Below are 21,844 nucleotides of genomic sequence, written 5' to 3'. Positions count from 1 at the left end.
CTAATTTTGTTGTAGAAAAAGTATAAGCAATAATAGGAAGGAACAAGGGTTTTTGCTGGTTGAGATAAGGATAGCTATACAGGGAGTTGACTCACATTGATTTCCTGTGCGTGGGTGTTACCTTCTAGGTTAATTCTTTTTGATCTAACCTTTTCTCTAGTTCCTGGTCCCCTTTTCCTATTGGCCTCAGTTGCTTTTAAGGTATCTGCTTTAGTTTCTCTGCGTTAAGGGCAACACATGCTAGCTAGTTTTTTAGGTGTCTTACCTATCCTCACCCCTTCCTTGAGTCACGGGGTTTTGAAAAGACCCGTCTATCACTCATGAGGACACTACAAATGTCACCTTTGGTATGATTAATAGAATAGATAAGACAATTTTAAAGATCTAGTTTACAACAAAGTTTTGTTCTTTGGGCAAATAAATATTGAGTGACAGCTACATATCAGGAATTTTTATTCCATGTGGAATCTTACAACTTTCAACTAGCAGATTTTTTTTTTTTTTTTTTGGCAGTACCAGGGTTTGAATTTAGGCCCTTGGTCTTGCTAAGCAGGCACTCTACCACTTCAGCCACACCCCCAGCTCTATTTTTATTTTAATTATTTTTCAGATGAGGTCTTGCATTTTTTCCCCAGACCTGGCCACAGATCATGCTCCTCCTAACTACACTTTCCAACAGCTAGGACCAAGAGTGCATACTACTGCACCCAGCTAATTGGTTGAGATGGGGGTCTCACTAACTCTCTGCCTGGGCTGGTCTTGAACCTAAGACCAGTAGTAGCTGGGATTATAAACAGAAGACATTGCACTCAGCTAAAGTGGAATATTATTTCCTTGATTTCCTAACTTCTCACAACAACCTCAGAATACAAACAGTATATTTAATTTTTAAAAACTAGAATCCTTCTCCCAGAGAGGAGTGACTGCACGTGGCTTACATCAGGGTCGTCAGCCTCTTCCAGGCATTTTCCTATAAACATAACATGGAAGTAAAGCTCGAGTTTAGTAAAATCCGAAGGACAGCAGGGCTGTTCAACTGAAGACTGCCTGCAGGATCCCTGGAGTTTCTCTAGGCTGGGCAACCTGCTCTCAGTTTGCAAAGATGACAAGTTACAGATGATAATGTGCCTCAACCCCAAAGAGAGAATATCACAACCCAAGGACTGATAATAGGATAAAAAATAGGAGAATTTCTATGGAAGACATAAAGCTATAAGACTGCAGGAAGAAAACATAGGGGAAAAGATTTATGACATTAGATTTGGCAGTGATTTCTTGTATATGACACCAGAAGCACAGGCAACAAAGGCAAAATGGAACAAAAGACAAATGGGACTACACCAAACCTCAAAATTTGTGTGTATCAAAGAGTGCAATCAACAGAGCAAAAGATCAAGCCATGAAATAGAATAAAATATTTGCAAATTAGATTCCTGAGGGGTTAATATAAATAACTCCTGCAATTCAAGAAACAACTTGTTTTTAAAAAAAATGGACAAAGAACTCTAAAAGACATTTATTTCTCAAAAAATGAAATACAAATGGCCAATGATCATATGAAAAGCTGTTCCAGTTACTGTAGTTGGAAACTTGAATGTTCCCCAAAGGTCCATATATTAAAGGTTTGGTCCCCAGAATGACACTATAGGGTGTTGTTGGAACCTTAGAAAGGTGGACCTCATGGGAAAGGTCCTTAGGCCATTAGAGGATTGTGGAACTTGGGCTCTTCCTTCTTCCTTCTTCATTCCTTGGCTCATGAAATGAGTGGTTTTGCTCTGCCCTGTACTCCCACCATGCTGTGCTGCCTCACCACACACCCAAAGCAACCAGGCCAATTGATCATGGACTGGAATCTCCAAAACAGCAAAAATAAACCATTTCTCTTAAAGTTGATTATTTTGAGTATTTTGTTATAATGACATGAAGCTAACTTATATGTTAATCATTACAGAAATGCACATCAAAGTCACAAGATTATCACCTCACATCAATTGTTATTCTACTATCAAAAAATGGGAGGGGCTAAGAGTGTAGGTCAGTGGTACAGTCTCTGGTCAATACATGCAAGGACCTGTAGTTGATCCATAGCATGGAAGGAAAGAAGAAAGGAACTGAAGGAGGGAAGTGTTGGAGAGGATATGGAGAAAACAGATCCTTATGCATTGTTAGCAGAAATGTAAAATGATACAGATACTATAGAAAATATGGTGATTCTCAAAAAATTTAAAAATATAGGGGCTACAGGTAGGACTCAAATGGTGAGGGACTTGCCAAGCAAGCTCAAGGCCCTGAGTGCAACCCCCCCCAAACCCCAGTACTATCTCCCCCCCAAAAAAGTTTAAAGATATAATTACTCTATGATACAGCAATCTTACTTCTGAATATTTATCTCAGATTTCAAAGTACAATGTGCAAGAATTGAAACCAGGATCTCAGATACACCACTTTTCATAATGGTACTATTCAAAATAGCAAGAAATAGAAGCAACTCAAGTATCCATTGAAGGATGAACTGATAAAATGTCATAAAAAAGGGAAATTCTATCACATGCTATGACATGGAACCTTGAGGACATCATGCTGGTGAAATAAACCAATCACAAAAACCTACAGTACTCAAACTCACAGGAACAGAAAGGTGGCTGCCAGGGGCGGGTGGGTAGGGAAATGAGGAGCTATGGCCTAATGTGCATAAAGTTTCAAGTCTGCAAGATGTAAAAGTTCTGGAAATCTGTTGCATAACAACGTGAATCTACTTAATACTACTAAAGTATATACTTACAAAGGTCAAGATGGTAATTTTAGTGTATGTGTTTTCTACAACAATTTTTAAAGTCACTAAGGCACATAAAATAAGTAGCACAGAGGAAGTCAAAGGTGAGAATTCACAGACTTGAAGTATGCACATGATTTTGGGAAGTCCAGGCAGAAGACTCAATCTACAAAATTATTAGAAGGAAGAAAAAAAAAAAAGCAAAACTTAGCTAACAGGCAAATAATGGAAGAGCAGTCCAGATGAAACTAGACAGGCAGGTTGATGTTCACTGAGCAGGGTGGTCAGAACTCAAGGGAGAGTCTCTGACCAGACAGACCCCAGATCAGAGAGAAAAAAGTCAGGAACATCTGTTACACAATTGCTCAATACTGACACACGAAGTGAGAATTAAGGTGAAAAAATTCTGGTGGAGTATTTCTAGATAGTCCAGGTCCATGAGAGGGTAGCCTGGGGAATCCTGCAGGAAACCTATAAACAGCTAGATTTCTCACAAATGAACACATATCCTAACACCTCTCAAACCCTGTATGAACTTACACTACCTTAAACTTCATCAAATTGCAATTTCACCTCCCAATCTGCTTCTTGGAAGTAGAATGTGTCTGACATCCTTCACATCTAAGCTTCAGTTTCATACTCACAGAAAGCATCAGTAACGTAATTATCTGAGGAACTGATGATATCTTTTATTGGTGAGTATTTACATGGGGATATGTAAATACTGGAAATTAATAAAAGATAAATCTCAAATAGAACAAAATGAACTGTTCAAGAAAAATAGAGGCATTTCTAATTACCCATCTGAGAAGTTTAAAAATATCCACATACTTCTATTTTAATCAAATGTGAAATTTTATATTTAAAAAAAATAGTTATAACCATCCCTAAATATAGGATATTGATAGGGAATCTTTAATTTAATATCCTTAGCTTAAATTTTTTTTTGGAAAATACCATTTTTAGAGGTTATTTAAAACTACTGTTTAGACTTGAGAACTTTGTCTACAAATGTTTCCATTCACTTTTACATAAATTATCTTATTTATGAAATCTCAAAGCATACTCTACAACTTTGCCTTCAAACCTACTAGAAGCTAAAAGATTTAAAAAGTGCCCCTGTGAGGTCACACAAGCTGACACAGCCAGTAAGAGAAAGCAGACCTCACTGCCAGGATGTCAGTTACGCAGCCCTTGGGCACAAGCTCACAGAGAGCCACAGCTTAAAGTCATTATAAAGATAGCATTAAGACAATTAAACTAATTACTTGGAATCAAGAGTACTTAAAATCTATTCCTAACCTGAATAAAAGGTACCAGAGGACAACCTCAGAAATTGAAATAAATTACAGAAAAGTGTTACAGCATGAGTAAGCATTCATTTGTTTTCCTCTTGCAACTTACATTTTTCCATGCCTTCTAGAATCAGACCTTGGGGTATTTCAGCAATGCATACAAACTAAGGAAGGCCTTAAAGTATTTCAGTAATGTGTCAACACCCAAAATAGCTTGTGTATATAGGTAACAAACTCAATTTAAAATTTTTGACTATTTAGTATCCTTACTGAAGCAATCAATCCTTTTTTAATGTGTTTACTTTGTATTTTTTTTAAAGATGGAATGGTAAAAGATCCTATTATTTTGCATATAATTGTAAAAGAATAATATAACTAATTATTAAACTCTAAGTCCAGAAAATCTGAACGAAGATTTGATGGTAAATTGCTAAGCGTTCTTCTCAAAAAAAAATCCATGCAATACGGAGGGGGATGGAATATAGATTTCCTTCTCTCTTCGTAAAGATTTAGGAAAAATAACATAATGTGAGTACTTCATAAATCAAAAAAACACAACACTGATAAAATATTAACAATCTGGAAGGTGTAAAATATTTACATATAAAATTATGAAGTAAATGTAAAGCCTTAAAATAGCAGAGAGGATTAACAACAGTTCCAAGTACCAAACACATCCCTATTTTTACCATATCAGGACTAATAGCTTGCTTTACAAAGGATGTACACACTAGCCTGCTTAATCCTCATGGGGCACATGGTGCTGCACAAGTAGCACAAGGCAGAGCAGTGAAGAGCCAGGTCTTTGAGTCACACAGTCTCTGGGTGCAAATTCAAGCTCTGTGCTTACTGGTTGTGTGACCTTGAACAAGCAGCTTAGCTTCTCTAAGCCTTGACTTCTCTTCTGAAAAATGGGGATACCTACCTCAGATTTCCTGTAAGTATTAAGTAAGTAAGTGCACGTGGAATAAGAGTCTGAAACTCACAGTAAGCAATGGAGCACACTTGAGATCAGCTTATTCAACTCCTCATGGAAGACTATTTCCACAGCTCCATAATTGTTTCTCCTAGTCTACCACAAAACACCTTGCAGTGCTGATGTGGGAAATCCCAAACTCTGACTCATGTTAACTTTCTTTGTATCATCTTTGCTTCTAAATTGAGGTCTGCATCCAATGCAAGACTTTAAATAATGCTAAGGCAATTATCATTTCATGGTGCTAATAGAAGATAATTTCTGCCGGATGACTGTCAAATCCACAGACAACACAAAAGTCTCACAGCAGCCAAAACTTTTCAGCAGACTCTAAGATACTCTATAAAAGTCAAGTTAAATGTTGGAACACTAAACCATTTCTATTATTCCCAGTTCTCTATTCCCTAAGGTATAACAAAATGAGCAAAAGCATTGAAGACGATAAAAGCTCTACTGTTAATCTAAAACTTGCACTGATAACTTAAAAAGCTGACAGTGTCTATGACAGCAGTAACTTCATAACTGTCACAGAGCAAAGAGCATAACTGAGTAAAGATGTTCACTGCCACAAAGAGTAGAAATGTAAATTTTTTATTGAAATGTTTCAAAAAGCCTTGGCTGGGAATGGAAATTAATTTACTGAGGGACACATCAGCAAGACACTGCACAGACACAGTGCTGAGGAACTATGTGTGACTGCAATGCCTGTGAGAGCCGAAAACCCACTCTTCAAGACCACATTCCAACTTCAGAGGAAGAAAATCACAAAAACAAGTCCAAATACGGCACAAAGTTCACACTGCAAGAACCCCATGTAACATGAATTTTTGTCAAAAAGTTTAAAAGCAAAATTTAGTTTAGATTGATTAGAGTTTATAAAGAATTTTAAAAGGCTGTTAGGATACCAAAATAAGTTTATTTTCTTTATGACCAAAATTTCTTTGCAATACCTCTAACACATCTCTAACATATCCCTAACACAACTTCTTAAAACCAGGGACCATATATATTTTCAGATCCAGGAAGCTTGCAAAATATCCTTTGAAAGTACTACCTAAAAGATATTTGTTATGCTCAGTAGAGGCACTTCTGCTCTGTATAACCATTCAGCTACACATTTTTAGATAAAAGTCAAGACTATAGAAAACATGAACCATTTCATAAAAACTAAATCTTTAAGTAATATGCTTACATGATCTCAGGGAAAATAACAAATTAAAATTTTATGAAGTGCAAAAAGTTTACAGTCACACTTCACTTTATAATAAGTAGAAGTATTTCAAACTCCAGCAAGTGTTTTGACCCTATATTTGACTCAGATGGTACATATCTCTAATTCAGTCAAAGTCTCAAGAAAAATGAATAAGTATGGTACATATGCAAAGCTGAATATTGAAGATACATGCTAGCTGAATAGCACAAATTCAGACAAAGTGGCTCAGATTAAAGGACTTCCCATACATACTTAAAAGTCTATATCCGATCATTTATAAAGTGCCTCAAAGAAGAAAAGAAATGGTAGTAATTCAGCATGTGATCTGGAAGAAATTTTAGCATCACAGGAAAAATCTGACTTTCTTCTGATGCTTAGTAATATTAACTAAAAAGGACTGAACAAAATAAAGGTGTAAAATTGTTTTCATACAATATATGAATAATGATTCTAGATTTTACAAGTTCATGGAGGGTTGATCTTTTACATTACAGAAAATGTAAAATGAAATTCAGAAATTTTCTAGCAAGACTAATACAAATCATCATTCTTTTAAAAATATGTGTGTTAGGTAATAACAAATTAATTTAGCCAGAGAGGTGGCTCAAGTACGACAGCACTGGCCCAGGAGGTGCAAGCCTCTGAGTTCACACCCCAGTAGAAAGAAAAAAGAAGGGAGGGAACTGGAGGGGAGAGGAATCTACCAACCTGGGAATCTTTGAGATTAAATACCTAGTATAAGTTGATTGGTTGAAGATAAATATACACCCTCCTATGAAATACCTTTAATTAATAAGTAAAATGCATCCCCATACATTCAAACGTTTAGTTTCATGTTCCAAGAATGTTTTCACCCTGCTACTTTCCACGGAAACAAATGTTGGCTTTTTGCCTTCCCTTTGCCTAGGATGTCCTTTCTCTCAGATTCAGCTGGCAAAGTCCTGTTCACCCTTCAACACTGGCGACCAAGGGCACTTCCTAGGTCCTTCCAAGGATATATAATCCCATTTTGTCGCCCTACGCACAACTCCAGTGACAGTGGGGAATCTCCCTTTTACTGATTGTCAGAAGGAAGTAAACTGTGATCTTAATATGCAACTGAAACTAATTTTCAACAACACAATAGTCATACTTAAACCATACACATTTTTCTTCTTGGTGGCACTGGGGTCTGAACTCAAGGCCTCACTCACACTTGTTAGGCAAAGTGCTCTTACAGCTTGAGCCACTCCACCAGCCCTTTTTTTTGAGAAGGGTTTTTTTCAAGATAGGGTCTCACAAGCTATTTGCGAAGGCCAGCTTCAAACCGCGATCCTCCTGATCTTTGCCAAAATAGCTAGGATTACAGACATCAGCTACCAGAAACCTACACTATAAACATTTATTAAGCAATGTGTCAATCACATTAGAAAAGGTTCTTAAAAGTTATTTTTTCTCAAGGGTCCACAAACCAATATTTTTAGTTTTCCAGGAAAAAAAAAAATTATGCATCCCAGAGAAGCACTACAAAGTTTTTTTAGGTTAATAAAATGAAAAAGAGAAGAAAATAAAAAAAATTTAAAAATAAATATGGTCAAACCTGGAGAGGCAGGCAGGGAGGGTTAAACTAGACAATTTTCCAGATGAAAATTGAGATGGTATTGAACTGAGGCCCTATGTTGTAAGAATGAGGAGAGAAAGAGTCCAGAAGTGAGATATTAAATACAGCAAGAATTACTGATATATTCCTATTTCTGCTTTAAGTATCTGTGTATCTGGTGATGTCATTCACAGAATCGCTCAGAAGTAATAATGTAAAAGGACCAAGTTATATAAGACCAATGAGCGATGATGAATTTAAAATTTGATATACATAGGTTGAGGTGTCTATGGCATGCACAAAAAGATTTAAGCCTGCTAATCAGAGCCAAGATTTAAAGTGAGAAGCCTGCTACATACTCATCTTTTGGAGACTTGCTTATAAATAGAGGGTCTATCCAAAGAAGAGTGAGACCTGCTGGAGTCAGAAAGAAGTGGCTTCTCAGATCCTGGGAGAACAAAAACATCTAGAAGACAGGTAGAAAAGTGAGTGAAAGAGTCAAGAGAAAGGGGAGTCATATAAATAAGAGAAGAAAGATAATATGAGTGGAAAATGTCATTCGTGTAACTAATATTTTTTATGTACTCAGTACAGGGCCCAACTGGGTACAGAGTAGGCCTTGCACCTACTCTGGAAAGTCAATAGTCATGAGTGACTTGGTGAAAGCATTTCCAACCAGAGACTGCACTGAAATTAGTAATAAATGGCTGGTAAGAAACACAGATAAAATGCTTCTAGAGGGAGAACTGGAACAGTAGTTAGAGATTAACATTGAGCCAGGGAAGGGTTTTGCTAAGGGAAAAAGAGATTTTTTTTTTTTTTGGTGGTCTTGGGGTTTGAACTCGGGGCATTACAATTCCTAGGGAGAGGAAACAGAAGGGAAACAAATAGAAGCTTTGCTCATAAACATTAGTGCTTAGAAGGCTAGAGACCATGAGTTACAGTCATCAATACACGAGGCTAGCAATCTTGCCTTCAATGATCTTCCAAAAACTAACATCTAAGACCGCACGTCACCATATATACTAACTTTTTCCCGGTGGGTAATCTTTCAACTCATGCTGTGCATTTGGAAAATCCTAACACAAGAAAAAAATTTTTTTCACATATTTAAATAAGGCCATCACTCTACTCCATGCCTACCTCCAAAACAATTCTTCTCAGTTCATCATTTAATACATGTGGTTGTACTTCATATTACATGAATAAATGGAAAAGATGAGCCTTCTGTGCTAGAGACTTGCACTTCAGCTTGAAGACAACTGAAACTATACATATTTGCATATTGAACTACGTGCTAATATTCTTGTATTCATTCATTTTCATAAAATAAATTCAAATGTTCTGAATTAATCTAGAATATCTCCATAAAAGTTGAAAATGACTAAAGTCCTATAATCTACCACATTTTAGTGTATCATTAGTAAATTATAAATTTCCATTTATCACTGAACTGTTAAAAACTTTTTTTTTGAAAGCACAGATACCTTTATTGGTGACTTTTAAAACTTTTTTACGTATAATGTGAAAAGACATAAATGAGTAGAAAAAGATAGTAAGTTGGAGATATGCTCCATACTGGTCTTATTTTCCCTTTTAAATATGATTAAGTAAACCTAATTAAAAGGCAATCAAGTAAGGTTAAATTTTTATAGACTTTCAACCTCTAGTCATAATATTTCCAAACCATAAATAAAGCACCTTGAGCTTATTCCCTTTATCAAATACAATGAAGTAATATAACTAACTCAAGACTACATTCATAAAATTCTAGGAAATGATCTCTTTAAAACAAAATTTAAATATTCTACCAAATCTTTAGGGCTTATCAAAAGATTCACTTCTAAAAGAAATAGAAAAAAAGAAAAGTATGTTCAAAAATAGTAGCTAATACAGGTCACCTTAATACTCAAACAGACTTCCCAATCCTCCCTCTGTTCCCACTCCAGCCCCTAAAAACCTTCTAAACATTTCCTTAATTTTGATTTTTTAAATAATTGGAGTGTTGTTTTGTTTTGTTCTATCCTGATCCTTATCCTGACCTCCCTTGGACTGCCCCAGTGATTCCCAGTTGCCATGAAGGACATGCAAAATGGGAGAAGTTAAGATCCATGCTGGGTTCCAATATAGACAGAGGGTCTTTTTTGGGGGGCTGGGGGGTTGCAGACCTTTACCATTTTCTTTTTAATTTTTATTTTATTCATATGTGCATACAATGTTTGGGTCATTTCTCCCCCCTTCCCCTCACCCCCTCCCTTATACTCCCTCCCTTATGCCCCCTTACCCCTTGCTACCAGGCAGAAATTATTCTGCCCTTATCTCTAATTTTGTTGAAGAGAGAGTATAAGCAATAATAGGAAGGAACAAGGGTTTTTATTAGTTGAGATAAGGATAGCTATACAGGGAGTTGACTTGCATTGCTTTCCCGTGCATGTGTGTTACCTTCTAAATTAATTCTTCTGGAACTAACCTTCTCTCTAGTTCCTGGTCCCCTTCTCCTATTGGCCTCTGCTGCTTTCAAGTATCTGCTTTAGTTTCTCTGAGTTGAGGGAAACAAATCCTACTTAGTTTTTGGGTGTCTTACCTATCCTCATGACCCCCAAGTGTGCTCTCACTTTATCATGTGATCAAAGTCCAATCCCCTTGTTGTGTTTGCCCTTGATCTAATGTCCGAATATGAGCGAGAACATATGATTTTTGGTCTTTTGGGCCAGGCTAACCTCACTCAGAATGATGTTCTCCAATTCCATCCATTTACCTGCGGATGATAACATTTCGTTCTTCTTCATGGCTGCATAAAATTCCATTGTGTATAGATACCACATTTTCTTAATCCATTCATCGGTGGTGGGGCATCTTGGCTGTTTCCATAACTTGGCTATTGTGAATAGTGCTGCAATAAACATGGGTGTGCAGGTGCCTCTAGAGTAACCTGTGTCACAGTCTTTTGGGTATATCCCCAAGAGTGGTATTGCTGGATCAAATGGTAGATCAATGTTTAGATTTTTAAGTAGCCTCCAAATTTTTTTCCAGAGTGGTTGTACTAGTTTATATTCCCACCAGCAGCGTAAGAGGGTTCCTTTTTCCCCTCCCGCATCCTCGCCAACACCTGTTGTTGGTGTTGCTAATGATGGCTATTCTAACAAGGGTGAGGTGGAATCTTAGTGTGGTTTTAATTTGCATTTCCTTTCTTGCTAGAGATGGTGAGCATTTTTTCATGTGTTTTTTGGCCATTTCAATTTCTTCTTTTGAGAAGTTCTGTTTAGATCACTTGCCCATTTCTTTATGTGTTCATTAATTTTGGGAGAATTTACTTTTTTAAGTTCCCTATATATTCTGGTTATCAGTCCTTTGTCTGATGTGTAGCTGGCAAATATTTTCTCCCACTCTGTGGGTGGTCTCTTCAGTTTACAGACCATTTCTTTTGTTGAGCAGAAGCTTTTTAGTTTTATGAAGTCCCATTTATCTATGCTATCTCTTAGCTGCTGAGCTGCTGGGGTTCCATTGAGAAAGTTCTTGCCTATACCTGTTAATTCCAGAGTATTTCCTACTCTTTCCTGTACCAACTTTAGAGTTTGTGGTCTGATATTAAGATCTTTGATCCATTTTGAGTTAATCTTGGTATAGGGTGATATACATGGATCTAGTTTCAGTTTTTTGCAGACTGCTAACCAGTTTTCCCAGCAGTTTTTGTTGAAGAGGCTGCTATTTCTCCATTGTATATTTTTAGCGCCTTTGTCAAAGACAAGTTAGTTATAGTCGTGTGGCTTCATATCTGGGTCCTCTATTCTGTTCCACTGGTCTTCATTAGACAGAGGGTCTTTGGAAGACTGGATCCCAGTAGTTACATGGGTAGGTGCTCAAGCCACAGCTCACTGTTTCTTTGCAATTCTTTGAATTTTGTTCACTTAAAACACTGATATCTGGAATATGACCTGATGGATCATCTTTTTTCTCTTTTGTTTTATAAATACCACTAAGGTGTCAAGTAAAAGCTATAAAAATTAAAGGAACAAATTAAATATTCAATTTATTATATATGTTAGAATCTATTTCCCATTACCTTCAACTTCATTTCCAAATACTAGCTGCCAGTGCCACTCAGCCTGATAACTAGGCATTATTTGGTAGTCATTTAATTAAATATAACTTCCAATAGGCCAGTATAAAAAAACTACTGCATAAGAAGATATGTGATTATTTACATATGGTTTCAGGAATGCACCACAGGAGCAACTCTGAAATGTGTAGATTAATCAAGAAGATATCTGCTTCTTTTATTTGTATAATTAACACTATTTCTGAAATAAGTTTGAGTCTGGTTCCCATCACAAATGATTCAAGTAAATAAAACACAGCCACATTGTCGCCTAGAACTTAGGGAAAAAGCACATCATAAAATTTTATCCACAAGAAAAGTCCATTTTAAAACATACTATGTCAAAATGAAACATTAAAGGAAAATACATAACCTAAATTAGAAACTAAATAGCAACTGCAAACTAAATACAGAGCACACTACTATTTTCTTCACTTTTCACTTTGAAAGGCCTGAAGATTTCCCAGAGATCTGTAGTAGAAAAGAAAATCCTAGTGCTGTTTTTCAACACTCTGTTGCCATGGACCAAGCCCACTGCCTCCCTATACTGACTGATGCTTGAGGATCCATACAGAACCTGGAGAACTCTCTAGAAGCACTGTTTCTCTTAAACACAAACTCTCTAAATTAAAATCTTTCCTTAAGAAAAATGTTTTCAAAATTTATACTTGAACTTAGACGCTCTAAAGTCTTCATGAACTTTTAAGGCTATTCAGTGAAGATTAAATATTGGCAGCAGTTATTCCATGTCACATAGTAAGCACTGTGTAATGCTGGCTACTATTATTTCCATTAAAATGCACAGTTTCCTCATAATTAAAATTTTAAAAGAAGTAAGTACAAATCATTCACCACCTGTATATAATTCAGCCTTAGGATGATCCTATTTTGTGCAAACAAATGTTCAGGGACTCTCTAATGCGAAATTACCTCTTGTTGCTACTCTATGAATTAAATGTACAAATGAAATTTTAAAAGGCATAATTCTGTTCTGATGTATATCATCTCATTTCTACATTTCTTTTTTGGAAAATGGATTTGCAACAAGCATAATTTTATAGTCAGCATGTGTTTCTTGAGCAACTTTTTCCTTCGTTCTGTGATGATGTTTAGTTAGGTTACCATATAGTATAATTTCTGTGTCTACCCTCAAAAAGTTCACAACCTAGTCTGGTGGTATCTGTTCTGTATGTTTACTAAAGACCATATCTTTATTATGATCATAAAAAGGTGGGACAGGAGGCTCAACCTGGGCCCTCACAAATAAAACTCAGGCAAGTAGAGCAGAGTACAGGTGATGTAAGAACTCACAAAAAACAAGTATTATATACCAAGGTGAGAGTCTAAACTTAACCAAACAGAAATACAAACTTCACACTCTTGGATGAAACAGGGAATGTCAAGTTCTAATCAGCTTCCAAAGACACACAGAGTTTAGATACGTACATCACACCGTTCTAAGCACTTTACACACATTACCACACTTCGACCTCACAACAGCTCTTGGAGGTTAGTGATATTATTATCCCAATTATGCACTCCAATTTACCCAAAACCAGCACTTAGTGAGTAGCAGAACTGGGATCTGAGTCCAGATTAGCTGCAGCGTCCTTTATCACTGTAACTCTCAAAACACATGCAAACAATATACACACATGTACGAAGGACTGAAGAGCAGGATATAATGGGACCCTGTGAAACAGACAAAAATATAAACACCAACTAAGATGCACTTAAGTCTAAGGACTTCTTGAAGGACGGAGTGGCAGGAGAATGCCTTAAATCAAGAAGACCCACAGATGCCACGCTCCAACGCTGGCCTCAATACCATCAAACAGTATTTTCTCTACTAAAATCTCAATGCTTATTGATAGTGGGACAGGCAAATTCCTACAAAAACTTTTTTAAAAACAGTGTTTACAAGTTGTAGACATATCTTTGGTAACACAAATCAAGTAAAAATAAAAAATAATATGTCAGGCTACAGAGACTGAGAGTATAATCTTAGATACTGAAGAAACCCAGCCTTATTTTAAGTATAATACAGCATTTCCCCTCACATTACTTTTCTAGGTAAGACACCAGTTCAGAAGATATTGTGCATATTTATTATTGGAACAAAGACAGAAAGTGCTGGAATCCTCATATGGTCAACTCCTGTATTCTTGATTTCTTGAACTCTTTGATCAGTATACTGTGGCAGTTTTGCAGCAAAATCTCAAACCAGGTAGCATAAAGATGATGAGCACAAAGACGACTGTAGTGTTCAATGACAAAGATTTTCTTTAAAAAGGTTACTAAGAAAGTTAAGAAACCCATGAAGATAACAAATAAAATGTTTTAGTTATTTTGTCACAGGTTGTGACAAATTACTTGTGTATCAATGACTAAAGAGTGGTATGGTTAGGATTTCAAAGGTAAAATATTTTCATTTCATTCAATGAAAAGTATCCCTTTCATGATTCACCAGGAGCTCAGCAAACCATCTGCACGGTAATCAGCAGCATTTTGACAATTTTCATCTGTAACTAATTAAAAATTGGTTGTTTGATTTGAAATTCCACCTCCCTGGTGAAACTCCCGCATTGGAACATCAGAAGCACATTTTTCTGCTCTGATTCACCCTTCACAGATGAGTCCTTAACGTTTCCCTAAACTGGTAGAATTACTGCAGGTAAAGAAGTTGAGATTTGAGATAATTTAACAAATTAACGAGGCTGTTACTTATTTTGTGTCCAAATATTTTTCATAATGTGAAATTCTTTGGGCTCCCTATGGATAGGGAGGAAGGTAAGTAAGATCTGAAGATTAGATAACATATGCTACTAAATTGAAGAGCAAAAATTATGCATTTAGATGCATTTAGAGTCCTAGAAACATCACTAAGCAATTCAAAGTATGCCCTGTGGGAAGGGTATTTATTAATGCTGTGTGTTATAGTCTTCAGTTTAAGTAAAAAAAATAATTTAAATAACTGAAAAGATGGCAAGTTGGGTTTTAAGAATTATTCGTTACAAACATGTATTTCTTTCTATTTTGCTTTACAATTCACAGTGAATGCTACCCTTTCCAAGGTAACGGGTACCTTCTTGAAGTTTCATTCTCTTACCTTATAGATTTACTTGCTCTAGTCAGATAGAACCACCATTCAAATTCTTCAAAAAGGCAAAGATCTAAATTACTTCCAGATCTGACTACAAGTCTAAAATTCTTGCAATAATGAAATAAAATGACTATGGCCACAGTAAACTATGTTGGCATGCTTATCAATATAGCTGTCAAATGGAAGGTAGTCATCTTTAAAATAAAAGAGAAAAAAGAACAACATGAACAAAAATTCTTTCGGTCTTAATCTCATCTGTGAATAATTAGAAGAATTTAAGTTGATTTGGAAATGGTAGAGAAATACCTAGGAGATAGGATTACAGTGTCTTTCACTTTGATATATTATAAATGGGGAAAATGAGGAAGTTAACAAAGCTTAGTTAAACATACATACACGTGCACATACCTAGACCCCTTAAAAACCAACCACAACTAACCTCTCTATCCTATTTTACTTATGTTTGACAGCAATATAAATAAGAAGGGTTGTCTGAGTAAAGAAAAATAAATTTTAAAAACAATTTCATTCTACTTTGATTCAGGATAACTCAATTTTTTAACTCATCTATGGTCAAGATATCTCTTACCACATTTTAAAATAAATACCTAACCCAAAATTCTGTAACAGTAAATAACTATGACATAAGTTCCACCAGAAAAAAATTATATCCCCCAATTACTATTAAATTTTATAGCCAAAGCTCCCCAAATATATGTGCATATATAGGCATATGTATATACACAGTTATTTTTATAATAAAAGTATTATATTCTTATTGAAGAAAACTTAGGAGTTTTGATATAAGTACAAGACAATTTCACTATTAGACGTAATTTTATTTAGTGTATTTACTTCCATTTGTATCTACATTTTTTTTTCATTTAACACACTGTTTCTCAAATTTGTACCCCCTGGGTGTTATTAATATTACATTTGATATCCATTGCACTAAGAGTGTTGTGTGACATAAAATGATACAGAAAGATGTAAGCAACGTGAAGGATGTTTTTCTGCAGGACTTTTGGAGTCCATATTGTGCTACTATTTTATGTTTTTTTTTTAAATAATGACTCAAGAAAGCAAGTTATAATAAATCTCAGTAGCAAGAAACTTCCCAAATTTATTTCCCACTTAATATATTTCCCTTGTTAATCTATTGGCATATAGCTTGAAAATCACAGAAAATACATATATTGGAAGAATATTTCCCCACCGTTAAATAGTCTCAAAACCACGATTTTTAAGGGTCCAGACTACTGCAACATTTTAATGACTCATAGCATGACACTTTTCAAATTTAAATAGGTATGATTATCCATTTAGGACAAAATGCTAACCTTTTAAAGAAAATACTATCCAACTACCTCTATAATAACACATTTCAATCAGTACTTTTTTCACTGACTTCTGTCAAAAGGGTGCTATAATGTGCTTAGAATTTGTTAGCTTGCCACAAAGTGAAAAATCACTCTTATTTTCATTTCTATTTCTGCATAAGAGTTGAGGCCTTGAGCCACTCCACCAGTCCTTTTTAGTGAAGGTTTTTTTCGAGATAGGGTCTCACGAACTATTTGCCTGGGCTGGCTTCAAACAGTGATCCTCCTGATCTCTGTCTCCTGAGTTGCTAGGATTACAAGCGTGAGTCACCCAGCTAGTGCAGTGTTTTTTAATAGGTCTGAAGTTGTTTGTGACCTCTGTATTGCCTCTTCCTGAATGATGACAGTGTCCACCATCAAACAGAAGGTTTGGCCTGATGCATTGTGCCTTTGGTAGTTAGAGAAGTCCTTGTCATTTTTGGAGCACATGCAAATAGATACGCAGTCCAGCTCTCAGCACCTGTGAAGCAATCAACATAAAACTGCAGAGGAACCTTCTCCTTACAGGTCTGCAAAAACATCCTGGAAGACTAAAACATCCCATTCAGTTTTCTGTCCCCACCAGAGGCCCTTTACCCAAAGAGGTTTGTTCCTGTCAGGATGCAACAGTCAGTGCCCACACTGCAGCCCTTCAGGTGCTTGCTGCTTTCCATGACATGTGGCATTGGGTACGTAGAGAGGCACGCAAGAAGAGAACAGAGATAAGAGGAACAAGGATGAAGAGAAGCCACAGATGTTGGCAGTCCTCCAACTTCCTCAGGAAAAATGCATCCTGCACCAGAGGAAGGCCTACCCAGGTCTTGTTATAAAAACTCCATTTCCTACCCTGGACTAGCTGGGTTAACTGTTTCATGAGATGATCCACTTTTCCCAATCCGATCCCTCAGAGGCAGAAAGAAGACATCAAAATTTCTACCAACAGAGTTTCAATCTTCTTTTCCTCATTCCCCATTACTGTCAGCTTTTTTTGGAGGGAGGTGTTGTTTTTGTTTTTTCTCCTGGGTTATTATTGGTCTTCTGGCAGAAAACTGGAAGAAGCTTTGTCAGCAAATTCAATCAAATGCTATTGTCTGTGGTTTTTTCTAATTGCCAAATAATAGTATATATATATATGGGGTACAATGTGGTATTCCCATACATGCCTACATTGTGGAATAATCGTAATCAAGCCTCTGAATTTTACTTGTAAGTTACATGTGATTGTATGTGATTATTTCACTATTAAGTTCAAGAACCATGTGATCCATTCATATAACTTGTTTTAAATACATTTATTAATGCTAAAAAGCAGACAAAGGACTCTAGAAAGCAATGTTCACCTACAAGTCCTTTTCTTCAGTGGTTGCTGGTGCCAGTGGAAATGAGAAGGGCTTTCCCATGAGTTGAGGAGGGAAGGTAATTAACAAAAGCAAGCACTATACTCTGCCTTCTGGGTTTTACCATCTGTACAGTTTTTGTGACGAGCACGGCAGTGTTTTCAGTTTCTGTCATCCTAGACCACATGGGCAGACTGTGCTCATCTGACTAGCATCAGGAGGTTGGCAAGTTCTAAGTACTCAGCCCCATCGTAAGTAACACAGAACAGAATTTCTGTGCATAATTCACTTTTATATCCCATACATCTGGCTGACTCATTCAAAAGGGGGAAAAGTGGGGAAGTAGGAAGAATTATATAGATTTGCTATTAGATAAGAGATGAGAAAGCCAGGTGCCTTAGCTACTTGGGAAGCTGAGATCCAGAGGATCCTGGTTCCAGGCCAGCCTGGGAGAAAGTTTACAAGATTCCATCTCACTGGAAAAAAGCCAGGCATGGTAGCAAGTACCTGTCATCCCAGCTACTGCAGAAAGTGTAGAATGTGAGGATCCTGGGCAAAAAGCAAGACCATATGTCCAAAATATTAACACCAAAAAGGGCCGAAGGCATGGTTCAAGTGGTAGAGCACCTGCCTCCCAAGTATTAAGTGCTGAGTTCAAAACCTCAGTATAACCAAAAAAATAAAACAAAACAAAAGAGATGGAGAGAGTTCTTCAGAAGGTCTGTGCTAGTAACACCTCATCTTAAGCATCACCACTGGGATCTAGAGTGTCTGCTGCAGTCAGAGAAACCTGGTTTCAAATCCAGCTCTACTCCTTCATAGTTGTATGACATTGAGCAAAATAGCTAGCTTCTCTACAGCCCTGCTTTCTCTTTCGTAAAATGAAGACATTAATAATGTCTGTTTCATCTGATGGCTACCAGACTTGAGAAATGAGAGAAAAATAAAATAACAACTATCAGCCAGTGCTCTATAAATCCTTGGTGTTATTATCCCCTCACAAATTTTTTAAATAAAACACTGTTCTCAATATGAACTGGAATTCCAGTTAAAGATGAAAGCAACTCTTTGGTAATCACCCACAATGGTTTGTTAAAAAGGGACAATTGGCTTACAAATTTACTTTTTTACCTGAATTATTATAGTCTGCATCACATGTGAAATGCGACAGTTATGCAAATCCTTTGACTGTACCACTAAAGCAAATTCCAGTTAAGTAGTTGTGTTCTTAACTTTAAAACTGAATATAGTAATTCAATTTAAAAAAAAAAAAAGCTCTGGAAGTATCAGTCTCACATAGCTGACAGTTCTACAGTCCACGCTTCCAACTGGCATGAGTACTTCCCCAGGGAACTCTTGCTTTTACTCCATGAACTCCACGTTATGAAAATTTAGCAAACCAAACAAATTTTTAAGTAATAAACAACATTTATTCTTTTTTAATAAATCAAAAGCATGCTACTTCAATCAGTTCTTCTGACCAGGACAGTATAATCAATGGGACCAATCTGAATTTGAAGGACCTTAGTAGTTTGGAAACTCCAGACTGGGACCATGAATCCACAATATATTAGGTTCTAAAAACATAAAACATATCTACTAAGAAAAAAAAAAACAATTTTTCACAAATGGACTTTAGATTGCAAACCACCTAATATTTCTTTGTCTAAATCCCAGAATTTTTTCTGTGGCTGAAATTCCACACATGGTCTCCATATCCCCTAAAGAAATACCCTTTCCAGATGAGTTCCTAAAAACAGAACTAGGCTTCTTCAAAGTCAGCAAGCTATTTGTAAAATCTACAGTAGCCCCCAAGGGAAGATCAATTAGCAAGTATAAGATTACTTTAGATATAGCGTACTAGTTATTCTGCCATTTTTTTAAGCGGAAGACAAAGATAATCAAAAAATAAAGTACATAAAATGTGATGATTTTAATGTGAGTGCTTGACATTGGAACAAGAAAATGCTATTGGTCAAATTTCATGACCCTGTAAAATACCTGAATCCCCTACTGAACTGGCAAGTCTACAAATGTACAAAAATAAATAATACAATTTCATTACCATGGCTGCCATTTGGAACTAGAAAAGGCTACACTTTACATGTGAAGATATCTTAGTTTCAGCATTATTAAAATGCAGCTTATCAATTAAGCTCTTTAAAATACAAATGATTGATGACGAACAGATATTAAAATTTATTTCATGGCTTAAAATAGGTATAAATTGACTTCCATATGTGTGTACATAGTTTCTTCTACCTATACAGGTTAATGGATAAACATTTTTCCAAATACTCATTTAAACCCACAGATTTTACTCAAAATGCTGTTTAAACTGCTGCGGCCCATATACATCCAATAAGAATAAAAGGTGACCATAAAGAACCAAGACAGCCATAGCAGAGTATCCATATCTAAGCTAAATACTTCCTGTACTTCATCCACCTGCAATAACCATACACATTTAATATTTGTAAGAAATACTCATTGCACAGAAAGACAAATGTGCTAACCATTAGTGTGAGTTACCTAAATACTCTTTCTCTTTCTCCATCTGTTTCCACTCTATGTGACCACTGCTCCTTAGGGGCTTACATTGAGAAAGAAACATTTATTGGTAATATACTATGAACCAGACACTGTGCTAATCATTGGAGATAAGGAGATGTACAGGTTTATAATTTAGTTGGAGAGAATAAATGTTTTTGTAAATCTGTATTTGTGGTTCTTACATGACTTTATAGTGCTTATTATGAGCCAAACGCTAATTTTTTAACACTTTAACAATTATCTCAGCTGACTAAAATATATTTGCATAAATACAAACATATAAAAATTCACATTTGTTCTTCAATTCTATAATAAAAGAACAAAAATAGCAACAGAATAAGTATTATATGATTACCATTAATGGCTACATGAATTAAAGAATGTGCCTAAAGAATTTGTTACTAGGAGAGAGGATCCAAGATGGTGACTAGGGTGTGGAAGCAGATAGCGTGAGCTATAAGACTCCAAAACCTTGCTGAGACACTGCAGACACACTTGGCAGAAATAAAGCACCAACGAGAAACAAAACTTTAATATCCTGAACCCCTAGCCCATGGAAAGCTTCTCCATGCCACATTACACTGAGAAAACTTGTCGGCTGCCACCGCAGCTGCCACCTCCACCACTGCCACTGCCACTGCCACCACTGTTGCCAGCTCCAAACCTGCCTGAGAAGACATTTGGCAGACTAAACAGGTGACCACCATGCATCATGCAGAATTCCCCCAGCCACCCCCAGGATAAACCAGCACAGCCCCCTGGGCAGACTGACCCCCCTCCCCCCAAAAAAACTGAATAATAAACAGCAAACTATAATCTAGCACACAGTGAAGGGGCAGGATCACTGAAAGTGTACCTGATAAAGGGGGATGGGCAAGGAGCTAATCTCAGCAGAACTATCAGTAAATAAATGCTGGAAAGGCAGGAAGGCTGACAGTGGGTGGATGATAAGCCACTCCCTAAAGGAGGACAAGTAGCAGATCACAAAAATCATCTCCTGAGCCAGTAAGCAGCACCCAAAGTCAAACTGCCTCACAAAATTGAAAAACAAACAGCAAACCATCATAACACACTGACATCGGGGAGGGTGAGGGGATGCTGACAGATCACTGACCTTGCCCCAGAGAAAGGGTGTGGAGCAAAGAAATAAGCTCCCAGCGCAGAAATCCCAATAAATAGGCACAGCAAAAAGTCACTTCCAAAGCAGGACAAATAATGGACTGCAGAGATGATCTCCTGAACCTGAGGACAGCATGCAAACTTAAACTGCCACACCTCGCTGAGGGAGAAGACCAAGCAGCTGCACCTGAAAGAAGAACAAAATGCTACTCACAAGCCAATAACCTGGCAAGACCACAACAAAGCTTCTGTTTATACACCAACACCAGGACTAGATGCTGGAGGAGTAACTCCAGAACTTAAACTAAGACTGAAATTCTATTGTTCCTGAACCTGGAGGTTTATTTGTATGTTTGTTTGTTTAATTGCTCTGTGTTTTTGGTTTCTTCATTTGGTTTCTTGTTGTTGTTATTGTTAGTTTTGTTATTGTCAGTTTTCT

General features: G+C 36.6%; 1 protein-coding gene across 1 annotated transcript in view; it reads right to left on the bottom strand.

Annotated features, from left to right (window-relative positions):
* The window catches only part of Bmpr1b (bone morphogenetic protein receptor type 1B), a 312,069-nt gene extending 290,501 nt beyond the window's left edge, over positions 1–21,568 (bottom strand). Inside the window, exon 1 of the mRNA XM_074041397.1 lies at positions 21,401–21,568. The gene's annotated coding sequence lies outside the window, so the exon portion shown is untranslated. The remainder of the gene's footprint in view (positions 1–21,400) is intronic.
* Between the last annotated feature and the right edge of the window lie 276 nt (positions 21,569–21,844).

The sequence above is a fragment of the Castor canadensis genome, chromosome 9 (assembly GCF_047511655.1).
Source record: "Castor canadensis chromosome 9, mCasCan1.hap1v2, whole genome shotgun sequence".
Taxonomy (NCBI): domain Eukaryota; kingdom Metazoa; phylum Chordata; class Mammalia; order Rodentia; family Castoridae; genus Castor; species Castor canadensis.
The sequence above is the reverse complement of the archived record's forward strand: the minus strand, read 5'-3'. Positions and strand labels throughout refer to the sequence as shown.